The sequence below is a fragment of the Hyla sarda genome, chromosome 4, assembly GCF_029499605.1.
Source record: "Hyla sarda isolate aHylSar1 chromosome 4, aHylSar1.hap1, whole genome shotgun sequence".
Lineage (NCBI taxonomy): Eukaryota > Metazoa > Chordata > Amphibia > Anura > Hylidae > Hyla > Hyla sarda.
The window spans coordinates 32492225-32515528 of record NC_079192.1 but is presented as its reverse complement, the minus strand read 5'-3'; the positions used below and the strand labels follow the sequence as shown (position 1 = coordinate 32515528).

Here is a 23304-nt window from a genome sequence, read left to right as displayed (position 1 = left end):
GGTGGGAGTTGTAGTTTTGCATCAGCTGGAGGCACCCCTGGGGGGGAAACACTGACCTATACTATATACTACTATATAGTCCAACATGGTGGGAGTTGTAGTTTTGCATCAGCTGGAGGCACCCCTGGTGGGGAAACACTGACCGATACTATATACTACTATATAGTCCAACATGCTGGGAGTTGTAGTTTTGCATCAGCTGGAGGCACCCCTGGTTGGGGAAACATTGACCTATACTATATACTACTGTATAGTCCAACATGCTGGGAGTTGTAGTTTTCGTTTGGGGCAGCTGCTGAGCCACAGGCTGTATCAGGGCATGCTGGGAGTTGTAGTCAGTAACTAACTGCAACTCCTGAATTTAATAAAAAAAAAGTGTGGTAGCCCTTGGGGGGGTGTATGGTAGTGGTGGTATGGTATCGGTATATGAGGGGTTAATGTTAATCCTATAGTTCGTGACGCCAGGCTGAGGGCTGGTATGCTGAATCAATGTTCCGGTCTATCACCGCCCTTCCCAGTAACGATAGGTGCATGAAATGACTGAAGGTCCACAAAGAGATTAAACTTGAACTTGAACAACTTTACTGAAGTACTTGCAATATCCACGGCAGAGTAACAGTCTCATATAAACAGTCCTTAGGTTGCTTAGTGACTGACAGTTGTTGTGGACCTTGAGCTAGTTATACAGTCTCTGAATTTAGGGAGAGATTTGCAGATCCATCCGGATTTAGGGGTATCATTAGGTCCGGTGATGCTGCAGAGTGTCTGGGAATTGATACACTCTATAATTTGGATTGTTCAGCCGTTGCCGCAAGGCTCGGGCTTAACTCACGGTGATAATTGCTGCGCAGATCCTTTTCTCATGACAGCCCACGAGGTAAGAAAGAGAAACATGGCCGCCGGTCCCTTAAATGGGCATGGAGCGTGGCGAATCTGATTGGTCCGAACATCTGCCATTCACCATTACATGGTGTAATGGGATTGCTTACGTCACAGGGCCTCCAAAGGTCCTTAAGCTTAATACCATAGAGTTCACCTAGTCACATGACCCGCAAGTCCTGCAATGCTATGGAAACAAGTAATTAACCATTTATTTACATATATGTTATCCTATTTACATTAACCTTTGCATAAAATACCGATCTATAAACTGGAATAGAGGTGATTAGGGGTAGACTGGATGACAGGGATCCTTACATCCTACAGACTCTGGCTATGGGGACCCATACATAAATAGGTACCAATGAAGAAATAGATGGTCCAGCGCAGGATAACGTGCAATAAAAGCCAACATTTATTGTAGATTCAAGCCATAGGATAGCAGGACACAGGGTTACGCGTTTCAGCCGGAAAAACCAGCCTTACTCATACAAAGATACAAAAGAAGTGGCCATTCCTTTATGGGAAGTGGTGGAAGGAAACACCCAGGTGAACACCTGGTGTAATCACGCCCACCAGATCCCACGGTGGAAATACAAAGGCATGTGTATACATACAAAAATAGACACAATATAAAATACTAACATAATGACAAAAAGCACTTTTTAGAATATAGCTATAAAAATTAGTATAATAATAAATATAGAAATGGCCTAGACTGGTTACAGGTATGTAAATATTCAAATATGACAAAGGGTGTAAATTCCCAAATATATTATATAAGCATATGTAATATATGCAAAGGTATATAACTGTAAATTACAATAACCATAAAACCATAGAAAAGAGAGGCATTAAGAGACATAGGATCGTAATCGTAGACACGGATACCATCAATTATTTTAATTCCTATTTGTGATAAAAAAATTTTTTAAATATTAGTAATGTAAAATCACATCCTGTCTACGATTAAGGCCCTTAGGAAATCTACAGTCTAATTCCATAATCCAATATACCTCGCGGTCTAACAATTTTTGCCTGAAATCACCCCCTCTTTTGGGTGGAATAACTCTTTCAATTCCACATAAGATCATGGAGGAATAATCTCCCTGGTGTACTCGAGCACAGTGCTGGGTCACCATTGATGTATGTCGGGAGTTAAAACTCTTACTACCAAGGGCTCATATAAATGTGGGCACAAAATATGCATTTGTTGTAAATTCATGCATAATGTTGTTGAATTTAGCTCCTATTCTACCGGAAAAAAATACAACAATATATAAATTGCAATACTATGCATGTTATTTACATGTTTTCCTGTACTATCTGCAAACTTCAATATGTTGGATGTACCTCCAATTCTCTCAAAACTAGGACCAGGAAGCATATCTTAGATATTGCCCATTTTAACTCCCGACATACATCAATGGTGACCCAGCACTGTGCTCGAGTACACCAGGGAGATTATTCCTCCATGATTTTATGTGGAATTGAAAGAGTTATTCCACCCAAAAGAGGGGGTGATTTCAGGCAAAAATTGTTAGACCGCGAGGTATATTGGATTATGGAATTAGACTGTAGATTTCCTAAGGGCCTTAATCGTAGACAGGATGTGATTTTACATTACTAATATTGAAAACATTTTTTTATCACAAATAGGAATTAAAATAATTGATGGTATCCGTGTCTACGATTACGATCCTATGTCTCTTAATGCCTCTCTTTTCTATGGTTTTATGGTTATTGTAATTTACAGTTATATACCTTTGCATATATTACATATGCTTATATAATATATTTGGGAATTTACACCCTTTGTCATATTTGAATATTTACATACCTGTAACCAGTCTAGGCCATTTCTATATTTATTATTATACTAATTTTTATAGCTATATTCTAAAAAGTGCTTTTTGTCATTATGTTAGTATTTTATATTGTGTCTATTTTTGTATGTATACACATGCCTTTGTATTTCCACTGTGGGATCTGGTGGGCGTGATTACACCAGGTGTTCACCTGGGTGTTTCCTTCCACCACTTCCCATAAAGGAATGGCCACTTCTTTTGTATCTTTGTATGAGTAAGGCTGGTTTTTCCGGCTGAAACGCGTAACCCTGTGTCCTGCTATCCTATGGCTTGAATCTACAATAAATTTTGGCTTTTATTGCACGTTATCCTGCGCTGGACCATCTATTTCTTCATTTCTACTTTGGTGTTGGTTCACACGGTGCCGTGCGACAGGCGTCTGGCTGGAAGGGTGAGCTGAGTTATCCTATACTCTTCTATAAATAGGTACCGTATAGAATGCGGTACTGGGACACCACAAAAGCAATAAAAAAACTACAGCAGATGGGGGCGCAAAACATGAACCCTTATACTGGCCCGTATAAGGAGAAATAAAAAAGTTTTAGGGGTCAGAATAGGACTGAATTTCCCCCACGTATGTGTATCCTGTGATGTTACGCATATATAATTAATTATGCAAATTAGCATGGCTGGTATTTTTTGGCAGGTGGCGACCCTACTTACGGCATTCTGATATGGGCTGTCTATGCTTTTATGTGCTATATGGCACTCCATAGTCCATCTATGTCTGCCGTCACTACCCATAGTCAAGTCCAGTCTAAAGTCGATTACATGTCTAATTGGTCCCAGCAAGCTGCGAGTTCCTTCTGGGTTCCTGGCCACCTTTCTGGGATTCTGGCCTAACTGCAAAGATAATTCCATCTGTCTTAACTCAGTAAAGCCTCTCGCTTCTCGGCCTTTTGGTTAAGATCAAGTGTAGTATCTGTTCTTATCAGTTTTCATGTCGGTGGCAAGCTATGCCGGTGTGGTGATGGGTGGTGCATGGAGGGTGCAGGTGTACCAGGGCTTTCCGGGGCTGGTTCTGAGGAATCAGCTCGACGGCTGCCCCGATGTGACCTGTTCTCTCCGGGTCTCGCCATGAGGCTGAGAGGGTCTAGAGCCGAGGTACTTTTGTGCCTCGGGGAGTGGTGACCCCGAGATGCCAAAACTCACTGGGTATACTGGCTCACTGAGTTGAAGCACGGACACCATAATCTCTTCACCTTGTTGCACTCACCTCTTGATTCCCGGCCTTCTGGCTAGGATCAGAGAAATTTTTATAGATCCGGCCGGATGTCCCGGCAGTATATCTGCACACATTCACTTATTTATTTCTTTTTGTCTCACTGTGTCACTTTTTGCGTGTTGTGTGTTCACAGGATTTGTCAGGATGCGGTAGCCCTTCTGGGTGTCCCTCCTGGCGGTCTAGGGGAGGTGTGTGTGGCCATTAGGTTCCACACCTCCCTGCAAACACCCCGGGTACTCCTGCTTTGGCAGGGTACCTACCGTTATCGGCTCTGCGGGCAGATACCTTGGCTAACGCCAAGGGGGATGCCGGGAGCATTTGTGGTCCCCTAGTAGCTTCGGCGAAAAGGGACATCGAACCTGGAACCTCGCAAGTACCTTTTGGTCCGGAGGCGAAGAGTAAGGTTTGTTGGGGGGCCTCTCTCCTATCGGAGAAGGGCTTGCGATAGACCGCATCCTTTGTGCACGTTTTTTTAGCGTAACATGTGTAACACGTAACACGTTCCTCGGCTCTTAAAAAAAAAAAAAAGAAGAATAATTAACTCAGTAAAGCCTCCGTTAAACCATAACTGGTTGTGGACTCTTCTTTCACTACCTTTCCATTGGAAAAGTACATCTCACAGCCAGGGGCGGACTGACTGGCCGGTCCATTCGGCCGTGGTCCGAAGGCCCGGACAGGTAAAGGGCCCGCTGCAGCTGCTGAGGATTAAGGACACTTGTCCCGGATCCCCAGTCAGACAAGCACTACTTTCAGGTGATGTCTTTCTCTATGTAAATATCCCTGCGCTGCTCCTGCTCTGCGAATCATTAGCAGAGACAGACAGCAGTGCAGGGATGAAGAGAACCTGATTGATGGCTCCGCCCCCCAGCACAGGAAGAGGACAGGGGGGCAAGAGCTGACAGGCCTTCCGGGAACACAGAGCGGCTGCTTCATGTGAGGGTGATTGATGTCCCTGTGTGCTGTCTCTCTCCCCCCTGATTTCCTCCTCCAGTGTCAACAGGTCACATTACCAGAACAATTTCCAGGAAAAATCGCAGTAAAACTGCGCCATTTTTGCCACAATTTTTCAAAAAATTGTTCTGGTAATGCGACCTGTGGACACTGGAGGAGGGAAAGTGACCCCACTGGGGCGACAACATGTGAACACACTGCTTGTTTATTTATCATTAACCCCTCAAGGGTACATTCACATGTACAGCGTCTGCTGCATATTTTTGCTGCATATTTTGTGCAGCTGACTTTGCAACCCATTAGCTTTAACCCCTTAAGGACTCAGCCCATTTTGGCCTTAAGGACTCAGACAATTAAATTTTTACGTTTTCATTTTTTCCTCCTCGCCTTCTAAAAATCATAACTCTTTTATATTTTCATCCACAGACTAGTATGAGGGCTTGTTTTTTGCGCGACCAGTTGTCCTTTGTAATGACATAACTCATTATATCATAAAATGTATGGCGCAACCAAATAACACTATTTTTGTGGGGAAATTAAAACGAAAAACGCAATTTTGCTAATTTTGGAAGGTTTTGTTTTCAAGCCGTACAATTTATGGTAAAAATGACATGTGTTCTTTATTCTGAGGGTCAATACGATTAAAATGATACCCATTATTACATACTTTTATATTATTGTTGCGCTTAAAAAAAATCACAAACTTTTTAACCAAATTAGTACGTGTTACGCCGAGCGCTCCGGGTCCCCGCTCCTCCCCGGAGCGCTCGCTACACTCTCCTCACTGCAGCGCTCCGGTCAGATCCACTGACCCGGGGCGCTGCGATACCGCCTCCAGCCGGGATGCGATTCGCGATGCGGGTAGCGCCCGCTCGCGATGCGCACCCCGGCTCCCGTACCTGACTCGCTCCCCGTCGGTCCTGTCCCGGCGCGCGCGGCCCCGCTCCTTAGGGCGCGCGCGCGCCGGGTCTTTGCGATTTAAAGGGCCACTGCGCCGCTGATTGGCGCAGTGGTTCCAATTAGTCTGATCACCTGTGCACTTCCCTATATCACCTCACTTCCCTTGCACTTCCTTGCCGGATCTTGTTGCCATCGTGCCAGTGAAAGCGTTTCCTTGTGTGTTCCTAGCCTGTGTTCCAGACCTCCTGCCGTTGCCCCTGACTACGATCCTTGCTGCCTGCCCCGACCTTCTGCTACGTCCGACCTTGCTTCTGTCTACTCCCTTGTACCGCGCCTATCTTCAGCAGCCAGAGAGGTGAGCCGTTGCTAGTGGATACGACCTGGTCACTACCGCCGCAGCAAGACCATCCCGCTTTGCGGCGGGCTCTGGTGAAAACCAGTAGTGACTTAGAACCGGTCCACTAGCACGGTCCACGCAATCCCTCTCTGGCACAGAGGATCCACCTCCTGCCAGCCGGCATCGTGACAGTAGATCCGGCCATGGATCCCGCTGAAGTTCCTCTGCCAGTTGTCGCTGACCTCACCACGGTGGTCGCCCAGCAGTCACAACAGATAGCGCAACAAGGCCAACAGCTGTCTCAACTGACCGTTATGCTACAGCAGTTACTACCTCAGCTTCAGCAATCATCTCCTCCGCCAGCTCCTGCACCTCCTCCGCAGCGAGTGGCCGCTCCTGGTCTACGCCTATCCTTGCCGGATAAATTTGATGGGGACTCTAAGTTTTGCCGTGGCTTTCTTTCCCAATGCTCCCTGCACTTGGAGATGATGTCGGACCAGTTTCCCACTGAAAGGTCTAAGGTGGCTTTCGTAGTCAGCCTTCTGTCTGGAAAAGCCCTGTCTTGGGCCACACCGCTCTGGGACCGCAATGACCCCGTCACTGCCTCTGTACACTCCTTCTTCTCGGAAATCCGAAGTGTCTTTGAGGAACCTGCCCGAGCCTCTTCTGCTGAGACTGCCCTGTTGAACCTGGTCCAGGGTAATTCTTCCGTTGGCGAGTATGCCGTACAATTCCGTACTCTTGCTTCAGAATTATCCTGGAATAATGAGGCCCTCTGCGCGACCTTTAAAAAAGGCCTATCCAGCAACATTAAAGATGTTCTGGCCGCACGAGAAATCCCTGCTAATCTACATGAACTCATTCACCTAGCCACTCGCATTGACATGCGTTTTTCCGAAAGGCGTCAGGAGCTCCGCCAGGATATGGACTCTGTTCGCACGAGGCGTTTCTTCTCCTCGGCTCCTCTCTCCTCTGGTCCCCTGCAATCCGTTCCTGTGCCTCCCGCCGTGGAGGCTATGCAGGTTGACCGGTCTCGCCTGACACCTCAGGAGAGGACACGACGCCGCATGGAGAACCTCTGCCTGTACTGTGCTAGTACCGAACACTTCCTGAAGGATTGTCCTATCCGTCCTCCCCGCCTGGAAAGACGTACGCTGACTCCGCACAAAGGTGAGACAGTCCTTGATGTCTACTCTGCTTCTCCACGTCTTACTGTGCCTGTGCGGATGTCTGCCTCTGCCTTCTCCTTTTCTACTATGGCCTTCTTGGACTCCGGATCTGCAGGAAATTTTATTTTGGCCTCTCTCGTCAACAGGTTCAACATCCCAGTGACCAGTCTCGCCAGACCCCTCTACATCAATTGTGTAAACAATGAAAGATTGGACTGTACCATACGTTTCCGCACGGAGCCCCTTCTAATGTGCATCGGATCTCATCACGAGAGGATTGAACTTTTGGTCCTCCCCAATTGCACTTCTGAAATTCTCCTTGGACTTCCCTGGCTTCAACTTCATTCCCCAACCCTGGATTGGTCCACTGGGGAGATCAAGAGTTGGGGGCCCTCTTGTTCCAAGGACTGCCTAAAACCGGTTCCCAGTAACCCTTGCCGTGACTCTGTGGTTCCTCCTGTAACCGGTCTCCCTAAGGCCTATATGGACTTTGCGGATGTTTTTTGCAAAAAACAAGCTGAGACTCTACCTCCTCACAGGCCTTATGATTGTCCTATCGACCTCCTCCCGGGCACTACTCCACCCCGGGGCAGAATTTATCCTCTATCCGCCCCAGAGACTCTTGCCATGTCTGAATACGTCCAGGAAAATTTAAAAAAGGGCTTTATCCGTAAATCCTCCTCTCCTGCCGGAGCCGGATTTTTCTTTGTGTCCAAAAAAGATGGCTCCCTACGTCCTTGCATTGACTACCGCGGTCTTAATAAAATCACGGTTAAGAACCGCTACCCCCTACCCCTCATCTCTGAACTCTTTGATCGCCTCCAAGGTGCCCACATCTTTACTAAACTGGACTTAAGAGGTGCTTATAATCTCATCCGCATCAGAGAGGGGGATAAATGGAAAACGGCATTTAACACCAGAGATGGACACTTTGAGTATCTGGTCATGCCCTTTGGCCTGTGCAACGCCCCTGCCGTCTTCCAAGACTTTGTTAATGACATTTTTCGTGATCTTTTATACTCCTGTGTTGTTGTATATCTGGACGATATCCTGATTTTTTCTGCCAATCTAGAAGAACACCGCCAGCATGTCCGTATGGTTCTTCAGAGACTTCGTGACAATCAACTCTATGCCAAAATAGAGAAATGTCTGTTTGAATGCCAATCTCTTCCTTTCCTAGGATACTTGGTCTCTGGCCAGGGACTACAAATGGATCCAGACAAACTCTCTGCCGTCTTAGATTGGCCACGCCCCTCCGGACTCCGTGCTATCCAACGCTTTTTGGGGTTCGCCAATTATTACAGGCAATTTATTCCACATTTTTCTACTGTTGTGGCTCCTATCGTGGCTTTAACCAAAAAAAATGCCGATCCCAAGTCTTGGCCTCCTCAAGCGGAAGACGCCTTTAAACGGCTCAAGTCTGCCTTTTCTTCGGCTCCCGTGCTCTCCAGACCTGACCCTTCCAAACCCTTCCTATTGGAGGTTGATGCCTCCTCAGTGGGAGCTGGAGCTGTCCTTCTACAAAAAAATTCTTCCGGGCATGCTGTTACTTGTGGTTTTTTTTCTAGGACCTTCTCTCCGGCGGAGAGGAACTACTCCATCGGGGATCGAGAGCTTCTAGCCATTAAATTAGCACTTGAGGAATGGAGGCATCTGCTGGAGGGATCAAGATTTCCAGTTATTATTTACACCGATCACAAGAACCTCTCCTACCTCCAGTCTGCCCAACGGCTGAATCCTCGCCAGGCCAGGTGGTCTCTGTTCTTTGCCCGATTTAATTTTGAAATTCACTTTCGGCCTGCCGATAAGAACATTAGGGCCGATGCTCTCTCTCGTTCCTCGGATGCTTCTGAAGTTGAACTCTCTCCGCAACACATCATTCCTCCTGACTGCCTGATTTCCACTTCTCCAGCCTCCATCAGGCAAACTCCTCCAGGAAAGACCTTTGTTTCTCCACGCCAACGCCTCGGAATCCTCAAATGGGGTCACTCCTCCCATCTCGCAGGTCATGCGGGCATCAAGAAATCTGTGCAACTCATCTCTCGCTTCTATTGGTGGCCGACTCTGGAGACGGATGTTGTGGACTTTGTGCGAGCCTGCACTATCTGTGCCCGGGATAAGACTCCTCGCCAGAAGCCCGCTGGTTTTCTTCATCCTCTGCCTGTCCCCGAACAGCCTTGGTCTCTGATTGGTATGGATTTTATTACTGATTTACCCCCTTCCCGTGGCAACACTGTTATTTGGGTGGTCGTTGATCGATTCTCCAAAATGGCACATTTCATCCCTCTTCCTGGTCTTCCTTCAGCGCCTCAGTTGGCTAAACAATTTTTTGTACACATTTTTCGTCTTCACGGGTTGCCTACGCAGATCGTCTCGGATAGAGGCGTCCAATTCGTGTCTAAATTCTGGAGGGCTCTCTGTAAACAACTCAAGATTAAATTAAATTTTTCTTCTGCATATCATCCTCAATCCAATGGACAAGTAGAAAGAATTAACCAGGTCTTGGGTGATTATTTACGACATTTTGTTTCCTCCCGCCAGGATGACTGGGCAGATCTTCTTCCATGGGCCGAATTCTCATATAACTTCAGAGTCTCTGAATCTTCCTCCAAATCCCCATTTTTCGTGGTGTACGGCCGTCACCCTCTTCCCCCCCTCCCTACCCCCTTGCCCTCTGGTCTGCCCGCTGTGGATGAAATTTCTCGTGACCTTTCCATCATATGGAGAGAGACCCAAAATTCTCTCTTACAGGCTTCATCACGCATGAAGAAGTTCGCGGATAAGAAAAGAAGAGCTCCTCCCATTTTTTCCCCTGGAGACAAGGTATGGCTCTCCGCTAAATATGTCCGCTTCCGTGTCCCTAGCTACAAGTTGGGACCACGCTATCTTGGTCCTTTCAAAATTTTGTGCCAGATTAATCCTGTCTCTTACAAACTTCTTCTTCCTCCTTCTCTTCGTATTCCTAATGCCTTTCACGTTTCTCTTCTTAAACCACTTATCATCAACCGTTTCTCTCCCAAATCTGTTCCTCCCACTCCTGTTTCCGGCTCCTCGGACATCTTCTCCGTCAAGGAGATTCTGGCATCCAAAAAGGTCAGAGGGAAAACTTTTTTTTAGTGGATTGGGAGGGTTGTGGTCCAGAAGAGAGATCCTGGGAACCTGAGGACAATATCCTAGACAAAAGTCTGCTCCTCAGGTTCTCAGGCTCTAAGAAGAGGGGGAGACCCAAGGGGGGGGTACTGTTACGCCGAGCGCTCCGGGTCCCCGCTCCTCCCCGGAGCGCTCGCTACACTCTCCTCACTGCAGCGCTCCGGTCAGATCCACTGACCCGGGGCGCTGCGATACCGCCTCCAGCCGGGATGCGATTCGCGATGCGGGTAGCGCCCGCTCGCGATGCGCACCCCGGCTCCCGTACCTGACTCGCTCCCCGTCGGTCCTGTCCCGGCGCGCGCGGCCCCGCTCCTTAGGGCGCGCGCGCGCCGGGTCTTTGCGATTTAAAGGGCCACTGCGCCGCTGATTGGCGCAGTGGTTCCAATTAGTCTGATCACCTGTGCACTTCCCTATATCACCTCACTTCCCTTGCACTTCCTTGCCGGATCTTGTTGCCATCGTGCCAGTGAAAGCATTTCCTTGTGTGTTCCTAGCCTGTGTTCCAGACCTCCTGCCGTTGCCCCTGACTACGATCCTTGCTGCCTGCCCCGACCTTCTGCTACGTCCGACCTTGCTTCTGTCTACTCCCTTGTACCGCGCCTATCTTCAGCAGCCAGAGAGGTGAGCCATTGCTAGTGGATACGACCTGGTCACTACCGCCGCAGCAAGACCATCCCGCTTTGCGGCGGGCTCTGGTGAATACCAGTAGTGACTTAGAACCGGTCCACTAGCACGGTCCACGCAATCCCTCTCTGGCACAGAGGATCCACCTCCTGCCAGCCGGCATCGTGACAGTACGTTTATAATCCCTTTATTTTGATGACCTCTAACTTTTTTTATTTTTCCGTATAAGTGGCGGTATGGGGGCTCATTTTTTGCGCCATGATCTGTACTTTTTTTTGATACACGATTTGCATATAAAAAACTTTTAATACATTTTTTATAATTTTTTTTTAATAAAACGTATTAAAAAAGTAGGAATTTTGGACTTTTTTTATTTTTTTTCGTTCAAGCCGTTCACCGTACGGGATCATTAACATTTTATTTTAAGAGTTCGGACATTTACGCACGCGGCGATACCAAATATGTCTATAAAAAATGTTTTTTACGCTTTTTGGGGGTAAAATAGGAAAAAACGGACGTTTTACTTTTTTATTGGGGGAGGGGATTTTTCACTTTTTTTTTACTTTTACTTTTACATTTTTTTACCTTTTTTTATACACTTGAATAGTCCCCATAGGGGACTATTCATAGCAATACCATGATTGCTAATACTGATCTGTTCTATGTATAGGACATAGAACAGATCAGTATTATCGGTCATCTCCTGCTCTGGTCTGCTCGATCTCAGACCAGAGCAGGAGATGCCGGGAGCCGCACGGAGGAAGGAGAGGGGACCTCCGTGCGGCGTTATGAATGATCGGATCCCCGCAGCAGCGCTGCGGGCGATCCGATCGTTCATTTAAATCGCGAACTGCCGCAGATGCCGGGATCTGTATTGATCCCGGCACCTGAGGGGTTAATGGCGGACGCCCGCGAGATCGCGGGCGTCGGCCATTGCCGGCGGGTCCCTGGCTGCGATCAGCAGCCGGGATCAGCCGCGCATGACACGGGCATCGCTCCGATGCCCGCGGTTATGCTTAGGATGTAAATGTACGTCCTGGTGCGTTAAGTACCACCTCACCAGGACCTACATTTACGTCCTGCGTCCTTAAGGGGTTAATAGGTAGCAAAATCAGCTGCGGAAAATATACAGCAGATCCTGTACGTGTGAACGCACCCTAAGTGCTTTTTCACATGGACGGATCCGCAGCGTATTTTACAGTGCGGATCTGCCGACAATGGACCCTACAGTACTGCCTCCATCTGTGTCTGCTCATAGCGGCAATCCTCCGCTATGAGAAGACATGCTTCGAGGTGCATGTGCGCATGCGCAGTATACTCGCACACATCCCAGCCGCTCCTCCTGTTCCCTGAGCTAGGCCGAGAGCAGCGGCGAACATGCACATCAAAGTGTGTCTGTTCGTAGCGGCGGATTGCCGCTATGAGCAGACACAGATGGAGGCAGCACTGTAGGGTCCATTGTCGGCGGATCCACACCGTAAAATATGCTGCGGATCTGTCCGTGTAAATGAGCCCTTAGGACACAAGGTGTACATGTACGCACAGTGCCTGCTCCCACTCCCTTGGCTAATACCAGACATCACCAATCAGGCTGATGTCCGAATAGGGGTGGGGCAGAGGTGTAGCCAGGGGTCGACTGGGGGCCCTTGCTTTATTTGGTCCGTGGGCCCTGAGTGTTGTCAGTCCGCCCCTGCTCACAGCCTAGGACACCACCTGGTAGGCGAGACTGGAAAAGAAAGAAATCTGTATAGTAACTTTGTGTACAGTAAAAATAACCAGACTCGGTCGCAAGACTGACTGACTGTTGTGCAGTAGCACATCCTTATTGTTTCAGATCCTGCAACAGTTCACGAATTGTGCCTGACAAGACTTTGTCAAGAAAAGTTCTTTTGTTTGCAACCAGCCATAGTAAGTCATGTGCCCGGCTTTGGCCGAGAGACTCCTTGGGGTAGGAGATTCTATATAGCTGCATACCAGTCTCCTCAGAACGGGGACCCTGAGTTGACAGAACCATGAACTCCTTATGTACATAGACTACTGAGCGGTACATGAACTGTAGTGTAAATACTCAAAGTAATATATTTTTGATTCAGTAACATAGTTACGGAGGTACACTGCAAGGTTATGGTCCTATAGTGTGTTTGTCCAGGTCCAATAAAATGTATATAAGTTATTGTGCATCAAAGGGTCACTGTGTACAGACTTTTTCTGGTGCCTGGTTGTCTTATTACAGGGGTTGTCCTGATATAGGGAGGAGCACATATCACCCCTCCACCAGCATCTGGTACATCTGCAATATACAATAAACAGTATGTGTGGTACACTAATGCACACGTAAAGTACACTAATGTACACAAGGTACACCTAAAAAGTACACATGAAAAGTGCACATAAGTAATGTACACCACAAGTCACATACAGTAGTACTGTAGCACTCAAAATTTCACAGTCTACTCAATATCATATGTCAAATGTCTCTAATGTCACATGTTCTTGTGTTCTTGTGCAGGATACTTTCCTCGCCAGAAAGTACTCCTGATACTAAAGTAATGCACGTAGTCAATACAAGGTTACAGATATGTCAAAATGTTATCTATGTCAGTTATCTAGCATGATAGTCTCTAGCATGAACTTAAATATAGTGTTCTGGGGAGAAGGGTTTTAAATGCCAAGGGACCCCAGTAGCCAAGGCATTTTGGTAGAGAGCCTCAGGCAACCCAATCCGCAAATGTCTAATATAAAGTATTAAGTCTAGTCATGTACAAAGTGTCTAATATATATATAATCGTAAGTCTAGTCATAAGTCTTATGTTATATGAATAGTCAAAAGTGTTATGTATAGTCAATTGTCATCCATAGTCAAGTCATTAAATGCATAGATAAAGGTCCTTAAAGTAAAGTTATATGTATTAGTCATAGTCTTTATTAATCCTGTTCTCGGTTGAGTAACCAAAAGTCAGAGCATGTATGGACAATTATGTTCTTAGTTTTAACAAAGGAAATTTACCAGCCTGGAATGGACGTTTGTGTGCAAAAATGCCTCAGGACTGCATCCTGCCCCAGGGCCACCTCGACCCTTAACTCTAACAGAACCTGCGTCAAGGGCGACTTATGTTAAGTAGGGGGGTTTGTAATGTCCCAGTACAGGACATGGTCCTGCACTACACTTAGGCCCTGTCAGGTTGAGTCCCTCAGTGACCTGGGGGGCTCTCCTGCAGTGTCTCCCCTGCTGTTGCTAGAGTTATTTGTTGTACTGTATGTATAGTCAGTATACCTATGTATAGTTAGTACCAAGGACCTGTGAGATGCTGTCTAAAGGACCTGTTAGAGGTCACGATATGTTCACATGTTATGTTGTGTTGTGTTGTCACATGATGTTACCCAGAGAGCACCAGCCTAACGTATGACCCGCAGCTTGACCAATGGACTTTGGTTCAGCCCCCCACTATATAAAGGGGCGGCCATTACAATTCTCTCTCTTATGCTCCCTGCTGAGGGACAGTTAAGATCAGAGATCTCAGTGCTAGTGACCAGCCCCTGGAAGGCCATAATGCTACAGAAATTCCAGTAAGTCAAAAGTCTATGTCTGCTGTCACTACCCATAGTCAAGTCCAGTCTAAAGTCAAGCCTCAAGATAATTATCTAAAGTCAATTACAAGTCTAATTGGTCCCAGCAAGCTGCGAGGTCCTTCTAGGTTCCTGGCCACCTCTCTGGGAATCTGGCCTAGCTGTGAAGATAATTCCATCTGTCTTAACTCAGTAAAGCCTCTGTTAAACCATAACTGGTTGTGGACTCTCCTTTTACCACCTTGCCATTGGAATAGCGGAGATACCGTTCTTGTGGTTCTAGTACCCAAAAACCACTCTGGGTTAACAACATCTTGCCCCAGGAGTTAATACCATCTGACCCCACCACCTACACCGCTACACCCAGTGGTCCCACCATACACCGTGGGTCACCACACAACCATAACAGCCATTGTGTTTCTCTATGGTATGTACGCCCTTGGCTCAAGCCACCTATTCTTACCATTGCACACCCCAGGTTGGAAGCTATTGGATGAGTGATGTTCAGGGCCGGACAATCAGTCAGTCAGTTTGTAAAATCGCTGATCTGCCCCGGTCACCTGTAAGGGCCTATTACACAGGGTGATTATCATCTGAACAGGCCGATAGGGCAGGGTGTAATGGGGCAGCAATCAGCCGAAAACACTTGTTCGTTGGCTGATCCCTTCCTTCTGACATGTCGAAAAACTGCTGCTTGTCAGCTGCACTTCACAGTTTCCATGGTTGTTGCAGGCGTATGACATGGTAGCCTATTCTTTCTCGGAAGCTCCTCTCTACAAGATTGCGCCGTCCATGTGGAGACACTTCAATATAGTCCTATGGACTTGCAGGAGGCTGGGACTCAATAAGCCCTGGTGTGGGCTTAATTTTGGTGCCAAATTCAAGCTTCTGATGTGGTTTATTTTCTTAGTGTTTTTTTTAGTCTGTTTGCTTACGGGGTTCCTTTTTACCTTTCCTAGGGAGAAAAGGAGGTCCCAAAAAAAAAATATATATATATATATATATATATATATATATATATATATATATTTCTAGGGTTCAGAAGTGTGTTTTCTGTACAGAGAAAGGGTTATACCAAGCCATTATGTAAATCTTGTACAGCCAAAGTGGTATAACAAGAATCTCCGTCTTTTATGGATGTACTTCGCAGGCTTATTAATCCAGACATTCAGGCTTCTATTGCTGCCGCTTTGCCCAGGCCCTCCACTTCTCAACCTCCTGCCAAAAATTCTGGAGTCTTTGTTGTTGATGGTTCTGCAGCTAATGTTGTTTCATCTGAGGCTGATTCATGTAAGTAAGGAAAGATTGCTAATGTATCTTCTCCGAAAGAGGATAAAAAATGTATTTTTCCTCAGAAGATACCGACATCCTACTAGGGCTGTTATATGTACTACTAGCTTTTGCCCGCGGCTTCGCTCGCGTTACATTTGGGGTAACATAGATCTACTTTTTACGATCCTATAGTAATGAGGCCGCTCCGGGTAAAGTCTACGGGCATCCAAACAACCCGAATTCTTTCAACTTTGATCGCTGCGTCTAAAGAGTTAATGCCGGACATCTGCCAGAACGGCGATGTCAGGCATTAGCCACGGGTCCTGGCTGCTGATTGCAGCCGGGACCGTGCGGCTATGATGCGAGCTCAGCTCCTGAGCTCGCTTCACAACACTCCCGTGCCGCAGTGCCGGGTATAACGGGCATTCTGCAGCAAGGGGTTAATTCATACAAACTTTGAAGCCCTGTTTCACCCCTGCTATAGGAACATAGACTAAATAAATAAGGATTATCTATTTAGTCTATGCTCCTATAACAGGACAATTTATGGCCCATCTTAGTGTGAATTCTCCACATCTATTGTCTTAACCCCTGCATATTTGTGAGATGTAACCTGTGTCTTCTGCTTGTGAGCTTAGATTTGCTTTGGACTTGATAAAGGGAGGAATCCCGAAAGCTTCTCTACAAAATTCTGTTAGTCCAATAAAAAAAGGTATTACAAGATACTGCAACATTTTATGATTTGCATCTGCATCACTGGACTAATACGGCTACTCAAATTTACTATATATATCTATCTATATATATATATATATATATATATATAAATATATATATATATATATGAATATAGAAGATGCTAAGGAATCGGCAACCATTCAGGATGAGATGTTTGCTTGGTTAAAGCCAAAAAAGTCATGTGTCTTTACTATTTATGAGTGATTCTTGGCTAAGAAAAAAAGACCACTTTGGGTCCCCATACCTTCCAAGACATAAACCTGTCTGGCTGCAGCATCATCTTTGTCCAAGCTGAAGCACAGGCTGGGACAGAGTCCAGTAAGTACATTCTATGATGCCATTTTAAGGGTTTAATACACCACCTAAAGAGCAAGAACTGATTTGTGCTGGATTTCTCTATGTGACACCACATTTACTTACATTAGCTGAGATTCAGCACGATTCAAGGAGAACAACATGGCGATCTTTGACTGTGCGACCCATTTTTGCCATGTAGCCCTAACCTAATACCGTCACCTTGTTCTTTAAACAGTAATAGGCACCGCACACAGATAAACAGTGATCTTCTCAATGCTGCCTATCAGTAATAGCGCCCACATATACTATAAGGCTATGTTCACATGACGGTATGTCCACATGGAGAATCTCTGAGCAGATATTCTGCAAACTGCAGGGCACCGGCATAATATGCCGGTGCTAGGACCGTACAGAAATGCAGCGTCTCATAGACAGCTATGCATTCTGTGCAGACTCCGCACAAAGAATAAACATGTTCATTCTTTTGGCGGACACAGAAAATTGAATTTCCATGCCGGAAACATCTGGCATGGAAATTCCACCGTGTGCACAGAGCAGAAGAATGCTGTTGAATTCGATGGGACTCTGCTGCAGCAGATTCCAATGCGGAATCTGGTACGGAAATTCCAACATATGAACATGATCAGTAATAGCGCCCACATATACTATAACAGTGATCTTCCCAGTGCTGCCTGTCAGTAATAGTGATCACATATACTATAGCAGTGATCATCTCAGTGCTGTCTGTCAGTAATAGCGCCCACATATACTATAACAGTGATCTTCTCAGTGCTGTCTGTCAGTAATAGCGCCCACATATACTATAACAGTGATCTTCCCAGTGCTGCCTGTCAGTAAAAGCGCTCATATATACTATAACAGTAGTCTTCTCAGTGCTGTCTGTTAGTAATAGCGCCCACATATAGTATAACAGTGATCTTCTCAGTGCTGCCTGTCAGTAATAGCGCTCATATATACTATAACAGTGATCTTCTCAGTGCTGCCTATCAGTAATAGTGCCCACATATACTATAACAGTGATCTTCTCAGTGCTGCCTGTCAGTAATAGCGCTCATATATACTATAACAGTGATCATCTCAGTGCTGCCTGTCAGTAATAGCGCTCATATATACTATAACACTGATCTCATCAGTGCTGTCCATCAGTAATAGTGCCCACATATAGTATAACAGTGATCTTCTCAGTGCTGCCTGTCAGTAATAGCGCTCACATATACTATAACAGTGATCTTCTCAGTGCTGCCTGTCAGTAATAGCGCTCACATATACTATAACAGTGATCTTCTCAGTGCTGCCTGTCAGTAATAGCGCCCACATATATTATAACAGTGATCTTCTCACTGCTGCCTGTCAGTAATAGCGCCCACATATATTATAACAGTGATCTTCTCAGTGCTGTCTGTCAGTAATAGCGCCCACATATATTATAACAGTGATCTTTTCAGTGCTGCCTGTCAGTAATAGCGCTCATATATACAATCACAGTGATCTTCTCAGTGCTGCCTGTCAGTAATAGCGCCCACATATATTATAACAGTGATCTTCTCAGTGCTGCCTGTCAGTAATAGCGCTCATTTTATTCTTCACACAATAGTTTCCCTTTTAATGCCCCACACTGTACAAATTTCCCTTTTATGCCCCTTACAGTGTAATAATGCCAACCTTCATGCTCCTTACTGTACTACAGATCACAGCGCAAAAAAAATTAGCCTTCATGCAGCCCTGTATATGGAAAAATTTGAAACTTATAGGGTCAGAATAGTTTTTTTTAAAAGCAGTACAATAATAGAAAAGCATATAATATGGGGATCATTTAAATCATATTGACCTACATAAATAAATAGAACCTGTCAGTTTTACCATAAAGTGCATAAAAACTAAAATCCTCCAAAATTTGCAATTTTTTTCAATTTCCCCACAAAATAATATTTTTTTTGTTGCGCCATACATTTTATGGTAGAATGGAAGATTGTATTTCTACAAAATACAATTGATGGTACAAAAAACAAGCCCCATATGGGTCTGTGGATGGAAAGATATATACGAGTTATGGCAAAAATCAGAATTAGCTTGTCCTTAAGGGGTTAAAATCCTAAATCACAAAATCGCCAAAGTGTACAAACGACGTGCATGGAGTACAATGTCCATTAGCCTTTGAAACATGGAGGGAGCGGCATCTAGTCCAAAGGGTAATACCTTCTACTGATACAGCCCCTCTGGTGTGATGAAGGCCGTTTTCTCCTTGGCAGCCTCTGTCAAGGGTACCTGCCAGTACCCTTTGATGAGGTCCAAAACAGAAAAATACCGGGCTTGGGATAACTTCTCAATAAGCTCATCTACTCGGGGCATGGGATACTGGGACTATGGAAATGTGGCTGGTGGCTGGTTACCTGGCAAGTTGGGCAAGACTCACAATACTTTTCCACCTCTTTGAACACACTGGGCCACTAAAACCGCTGTTGAATTCTGTCCTGCGTTTTCTGCTGGCCCAGGTGTCCCCCAAGAAAATGCTGGTGGGCTAACTCCAACACGAGCCTGCGATACGCGTTGGACACCACCAACTGTTCAACATGCTCCCCCCGTACTTGATTTACCCCGATACAGCATCCCCTGTTGAACCACAAAACGGGGGAACATAGACTCAGCCCTCGGTTGTTGCGGCTCACCCTCAACTACTATCACATTTTCCCAGGCCAGAGATAGAGTTGGGTCCTGATGCTGTGCTGTACCGAAATTGTCTCCAGAGACGTTGAAGTCTGCCAACTCCGGACCCGGCGGAAAATCCTCAACGTCTCCCACCATTACATTCAGTGGGGTTGGCTCCCCGCCTTCCACCGCAGTGGCGGCCACCCCTACTGCTGGCCCTTCAGTCTCAGGTTCCCAGGGTTCCAGTTTGTCCCCTAAGCAAGGCCATTTTATTGGGGTTACTACTGCCCCATCAGTGACTCTTACATTAGGCCACAGTGATGGGAAACAGGGGAAGTATCTCACAATTATTAGTTCATAATGTAAATATGTGGTGACAGTCACCTCATGAGTTCACCTGCCAGCAACCATGGATAGAGACACCAGAGCGGTGGGATAGTCCTTCAAGTCTCCATGGAAGCACACGACACCAACTTTTCGGCCAGTATACTCAGCGGGCAGCACGAGGGCAGCTCTTATCAAAGTCACCAGAAGTGCCACCACCAGGGTATCTCCCACTTTCACCTGGCACAGGTGACTATTGTCTGTTTCGGGGGTACCAGTTGCACACCATCTCCTGGCATACACAGTCTCCTACATGAGTGTTAGTGTCCATGGGTTCCCCCCCAATGGGGACAGTCAACACTTTTGTGACCAGGCTCTTGATACCACCAACAGACCATCATAGCTGGGTCTGTAGGGAGTACATCCCGAGCAGGTTTTGGTGGCACTAGCCGACTGGTTGAGATTGGAGATTTCTGGGGTTTAACTGGCCTCTTCCCAAAAGAACCCCCCTGTAGATTTCTGGTGGCCTCATAGCGCTCCACCAGGCCGACCATCTCTAGGGCATTACCAGGAGACACCTGGCTGATCCAGTGCTGGAGAGGGAACGGCAAGGCCCTCCAGAACACATTAACCAACAGACGGTCCAGCATAGCAGTGGGACTCAATACGTCAGGCTGCAGCCCTTTTTGCAACCGGTGTAGCAGATCATAATACTGTGGTCTGGTGGGTTCAGCCGGGTTATACTCCCACTAATGGACCCGCTGGGGCTGGACCAATACATTCACCCCCAGTTTTGCCAGAATCTCACCCTTTACGGTTGGGTAGTCGGCCGCTTGATCATCTGGTAAGTCGAATAACACCTGCTGGGGTCCAGACGCCAGGAACGGAGTGATGACCACAGCCCATTGGTCTCGGGGTAACTTCTCCCTCATGGCTACCTTTTCGAACACCCCCAGGTAGGTCTCGACATCATCTGAGGGGGTCACCAGTATTATACATGACAGGCCGGGCTCTGTGACACATTTTGCATTAGGGTCTCACAAATGTATTATTATAATTTTTTTAATGGCGCAGTAGATCTTCTAGTATTCATCCTAGAACCACCAGAGACTCTATGGACCTAGTACTTCCATGAGCCTCCATAGACATTCAATATACCCCGTTCAAACAGAGGGGCCTTCCCTGCCAAGGGACATGCCACAACTAACTTTGACAACCTCTGTGGCCTGGTTATTAATCCAGCTGAAAAAATTAGAATTTTTATTTTTTGTGAACAGTTCTAGTGAAAAGCTTAAAGGGGTACTCCTGTGAAAACCTTTTTTCTTTTAAATCAACTGGTGCCAGAAAGTTAAACATATTTGTAAATGACTTCTATTAAAAATCTTAATCCTTCCAGTACTTATTAGCTGCTGAATGCTACAGAGGAAATTTCTTTCTTTTTGGAACACTGATGACATCACGAGCACAGTGCTCTCTGCTGACATCTCTGTCCATTTTAGCAACCATGCATAGCAGATGTATGCTAAGGGCAGCATGGTGGCTCAGTGGTTAGCACTGCTGCCTTGCAGTGCTAGGGCCTTGGGTTCAAATCCCACTAAGGACAACAATAAATAAAGACTTATTATTATAATAACTTCAGCAAAGAGCACTGTGCTCGTGATGTCATCAGAGAGCATTCCAAAAAGAAAAGAATTTCCTCTGTAGTATTCAGCAGCTAATAAGTACAGGAAGGATTAAGATTTTTTAATAGAAGTAATTTACAAATCTGTTTAACTTTCCAGAGCCAGTTGATTTAAAAGAAAAAAAAGTTTTCACCGGAGTACCCCTTTAAGGACACCACAAAGGAGGGTCACCCTGTCTATTTGCCATAGCGAAGAATTCCTGCAAAAAGCGGATTCTATTCTTGTAGACTCTATGACCGGCATTTATCATTGTAGGTGTAAGTATTTTTTTTACACCTTTTTTTTGTGTGCTGTAACGTGTAGGAGCACCAGATTTATTAAATGGTCACAGAGCATTTGATACATTTTGTGCAGGTCACATTTTCTGAAATTTCTCTCTTTACATACACCAAAAAGCTAAGTCAGGACTGGTGTAGTTTTAGAGACTTTTCAGTGGCTTTGAGGCTTTTTTTGCGCCTTTTCACAAAAAGGCACAGTTCATAAAACCCTTCTATATCATGCGTATTGCCAAAATCAGTGGATTGCAACTCAAAATCAGCAGAAATGTGTAAACCAAAAAGGTGCAAATAAACCCTGCATGCACCTATTCTAGACGCAAAAAACGGTCTAAAGACAATGGTAAAGGTCGTCCTATATGTGCAGCCGACTGTCAGCCTCACCAGACAGAGGTAACACTCAGAGGAGATCTGAGGAGTCATTTTTACGTGCGTCACAGTGCTGGTTTTTATACAGAACCTCTGCTTTCATGGGGAGAAAGCGACCCCTACAGCAAGGAACGTGTAATGCCAAGGTTTGGATTTGTTCTTCAGAGTTTTCTCCGTATGTATGTATGTATATATATTTATGTATCATATTTTTCGCCCAATAGGACGCACAATTTATAGGTGCAAAATCTAAAAAAATTAAGATTTTGAACCCAATAGTGGTCTTCAACCTGCGGACCTCCAGATGTTGCAAAACTACAACTCCCAGCATGCCCGGACAGCCGTTGGCTGTCCGGACATGCTGGGAGTTGTAGTTTTGCAACATCTGGAGGTCCGCAGATTGAAGACCACTGCATAGGAGGCAATACTCACGTATCCCAGCCACTCCGGACCCGTCACCGCTGCCCTGGATGTCGCTCCGGAACGTCTCTGCTGCCGGCCGGGTATCCTCGCCTTCCGTCGCCGTCATCATCATGTCGTTACGCACGCGACGACGTGATGACGAGGAAGGAGAGCGCCAGCCATACAGGGGATCCCTGAACGGAGAAGACACCGAGGAGGCAGGTAAGGTCCCTCCCGGTGTCCTGTAAGCACTAACTATTCAGTCGGGCTGTTCGGGACCGCCGTGGTGAAATCGCGGCGGTCCCGAACAGCCCGACTGAACAGCCGGGTTAGTGTCACTTTCCCTTCAGACGCGGCGGTCAGCTTTGATCGCCACGTCTGAAGGGTTAATACAGGGCATCACCGCGATCGGTGATGTCCTGTATTAGCCGCGGGTCCCGGCCGTTGATGGCCGCAGGGACCGCCCCGATAGGGGTGTATTCACCATATAAGACGCACCGAAAAGTGCGTCTTATACGGCGAAAAATACGGTATATACATACACAGTGGTTCCCCAGCATACGATGGCCCCGACATATAATCCTTTCAACATCAGAGGCCATCGTATT

At 46.2% G+C, this 23304-nt stretch overlaps 1 pseudogene; it reads left to right on the top strand.

Annotated features, from left to right (window-relative positions):
• The first annotated feature begins 3630 nt into the window (after positions 1-3630).
• LOC130267937 (U2 spliceosomal RNA) lies at positions 3631-3808 on the top strand (annotated as a pseudogene).
• Positions 3809-23304: the final 19496 nt, after the last annotated feature.